The sequence below is a fragment of the Octopus sinensis genome, linkage group LG30 (assembly GCF_006345805.1).
Source record: "Octopus sinensis linkage group LG30, ASM634580v1, whole genome shotgun sequence".
NCBI classification, from domain to species: domain Eukaryota; kingdom Metazoa; phylum Mollusca; class Cephalopoda; order Octopoda; family Octopodidae; genus Octopus; species Octopus sinensis.
The window spans coordinates 12,215,007-12,218,533 of NC_043026.1; positions in this window are offsets into that span (position 1 = coordinate 12,215,007).

A 3,527-nucleotide genomic window follows, 5' to 3' on the forward strand; every position below is an offset into this window, starting at 1 on the left:
CCGCTCCAGCAAAAAGTTTGAAAAGCACTGATCTACACACACACACACACACACACATACGTGTAAAAGAAGATGGAAAAAATAGTACTCGAATATGAAAGTTAGAGGGATATATTTTTTATTGGTACCACTTAAGAACAGTGGTCCCGGTGCGCGCACTCGCGCTAGCTAGTCGTGACTAGTCGATCCTACAACGACTACCTAGCGAAGTAAATAAAACACAAAATAAATAATTTTTTTTTACACAAAGTAAAGAATTTTTGTTAAACAAAGTAAATAAAACAAAAACACAAAGTAAAGGTCGTCTAATCATGACTAGCTTGCGTGCACCGGGACAACGCTTCTTAAGTGGTACCTTTTTATTGAAGCTGCAAAGGTATCTATTTCTTTATTGCCCACAGGGGGCTAAACATAGAGGGGACAAACAAGGACAGACAAAGGGATTAAGTCAATTACATCGACCCCAGTGCGTAACTGGTACTTATTTAATCGACCCCGAAAGGATGAAAGGCAAAGTCGACCTCAGCGGAATTTGAACTCAGAACGTAGCGGCAGACGAAATACGGCTACACATTTCGCCCGGCGTGCTAACGGTTCTGCCAGCAAGCCGGTATCACAGAAATGTTAATTAGAGTTTTGAACAATCAGCTCCCCAATCAAAAGTTAAATGCTTATTCGTGTATTTGAATTATGTGTAACGTAACATTATATTACATGTACAATTACGATTTTAATTCAGTATCATTCATCACAACTGTCAGACGAACGGGAACGTGAAACCTTGAGTAATAGTTTTATGATAATTTTTCAGCTTGGCTGTGTGGTAAGTAGCTTGCTAACAAACCACATGGTTCCAGGTTCAGTCCCACTGCGTGGCATCTTGGGCAAATGTCTTCTGCTATAGCCCCGGGCCGACCAATACCTTGTGAGTGGATTTGGTAGACGGAAACTGAAAGAAGCCTGTCGTATATATGTATATATATATATATATATATGTGTTTGTGTGTCTGTGTTGTCCCCTAGCATTGCTTGACAACCGGTGCTGGTGTGTTTACGTCCCCGTCACTTAGCGGTTCGGCAAAAGAGACCGATAGAATAAGTACTGGGCTTACAAAGAATAAGTCCCGGGGTCGATTTGCTCGACTAAAGGCGGTGCTCCAGCATGGCCGCAGTCAAATGACTGAAACAAGTAAAAGAGTAAAAGAGTAAGAGTAAAGAGTATATATATATATCTTACTCTTTTACTTGTTTCAGTCATTTGACTGCGGCCATGCCGGAGCACCGCCTTTTAGTCAAGCAAATCGACCCTGGGACTTATTCTTTGTAAGCCCAGTACTTATTCTATCGGTCTCTTTTGCCAAACCGCTAAGTGACGGGGACGTAAACACATCAGCATCGGTTGTCAAACAATGCTAGGGGGACAAACACAAACACACACACATATATATATATACATATATACGACGGGCTTCTTTCAGTTTCCGTCTACCAAATCCACTCACAAGGCATTGGTCAGCCCGGGGCTATAGCAGAAGACACTTGCCCAAGATGCCATGCAGTGGGACTGAACCCGGAACCATGTGGTTGGTTAGCAAGCTACTTACCACACAGCCACTCCTATATATATATATATATATGTATATATATAAATCATCATCATCATCATCATCATCATCATGGGTTGGACGGTTTTATTGGGTCTGTGAAGCCAGAAGGCTTCATCAGGCCCAGTCAAATCTGGCAGTGTTTCTACGGCTGGATGCCCTTCCTAACGCCAACCATTCCGTGAGTGTAGTGGGTGCTTTTTACGTGCCACCCGCACAGGTGCCAGACAGAGCTGGCAAACGGACACGAACGGATGGTGCTTTTTACGTGCCACCGGCACGAGGCCAGTCGGGGCGGCGCTGGCAACGGTCGCGAAACGGAAGGTTCTCTTACATGCCACCGCCATTGGTAACACATCTGCAATTTCCATTGATCGATTTCATATATATATATATACACACACACACAATTTGTGGGGAAGGAGCCAGTTGATTAGATCGACCCCGGTATTTAACTGGTACTTAATTTATTGACCTTGGCAGAATTTGAACTCATAACATAGTGATGGGTGAAATACTGCTAAGTATTTCGTCAAGTGTGCTGATTCTGCCAGCTACCTGCCTTAATAATAATAGTAATAATAATGTAATATAAAGAGTCAAATATTTTGATGAGTGACTTTTGGCCAAACCTGTATAATGTAACACAGTATGAAAGTGTTGCTGTACTCTTAACTTCAAATAAGGTTATATAATGTAACTAGCAGTATCGCCCGGCGTTGCTCGGGTTTGTAAGGGAAATAGCTATATAAGCATTTTTAGAGAGTTACTTCCCTTATAGATGCCAATTCGGGTTTTCTTAGCCATTTCTGTTTTGGTGTCTTCAAGCCATGAAGTCGTTGTTCTGAAAGAACGCTGGTCTCCTTGACAACACTTTACGACGTTGATTTCCTTACACTCCCTTCCCCACAGCTTCATGAGGGAGGGAAGAAGGGGGAGAAGCAAACAGATGCAGGTGTGAGCGTGGACGCCAACTCCGCCACCATCAACACACAAAAAATTATGCATTAAAATGGAATAAAAAATGATGTTAAATTATCTTTAAAATCGTAGACTCATCGTAGACGCGCGCTAATACTCAGACGGGCTCGATATGAATCACGACTATAAGATACCCGAATTTGGTTAAACTGCACCGCAAAATGTGGGAGTAGTTAGGAATCTAAATCGAAGGGGACAGACACTCACACAACTACAGTTTTATATATATAGATTTTAACAAATGTATAATTTAATTTCAATTGTTCAGGTAAGGGTTTATATCTGTTGTTTATCATGACAGAAATGTTGTAAGATTTCTATTGTTAGGTCTCAATGTTTGCAGTTTTCTCTGTAGTTTATGGTTTTTCTCTCTTATTTCCAGATAACATTGGAATCAAAGGACATTTTTTTACCATCGTTTATGAAAACTGAAGGAAAATATACACAGCGGACATAACTATGTTCATATAAATCTTTTTACAATCCCTATAAAATATTTTCTCTGACTGGTGTTATTAGCAAAATATTTCTGCATCACTGTCTGGAAAATGTATTAAAATTTGATCTTGAATTTTATTTGAACTTGGATTACAAAAGGACTTTCAGCATACTCTCTTTACTCTCTTTTACTCTTTTTACTTGTTTCAGTCATTTGACTGCGGCCATGCTGGAGCACCGCCTTTAGTCGAGCAAATCGACCCCGGGACTTATTCTTTGTAAGCCCAGTACTTATTGTATCGGTCTCTTTCGCCGAACCGCTAAGTGACAGGGACGTAAACACACCAGCATCGGTTGTCAAGCAATGCTAGGGGAACAAACACAGACACACAAACACACACATACATATATATATATACATATATACGACAGGCTTCTTTCAGTTTCCGTCTACCAAATCCACTCGCAAGGCATTAGTCGGCCCGGAGCTATAGCAGAAGACAC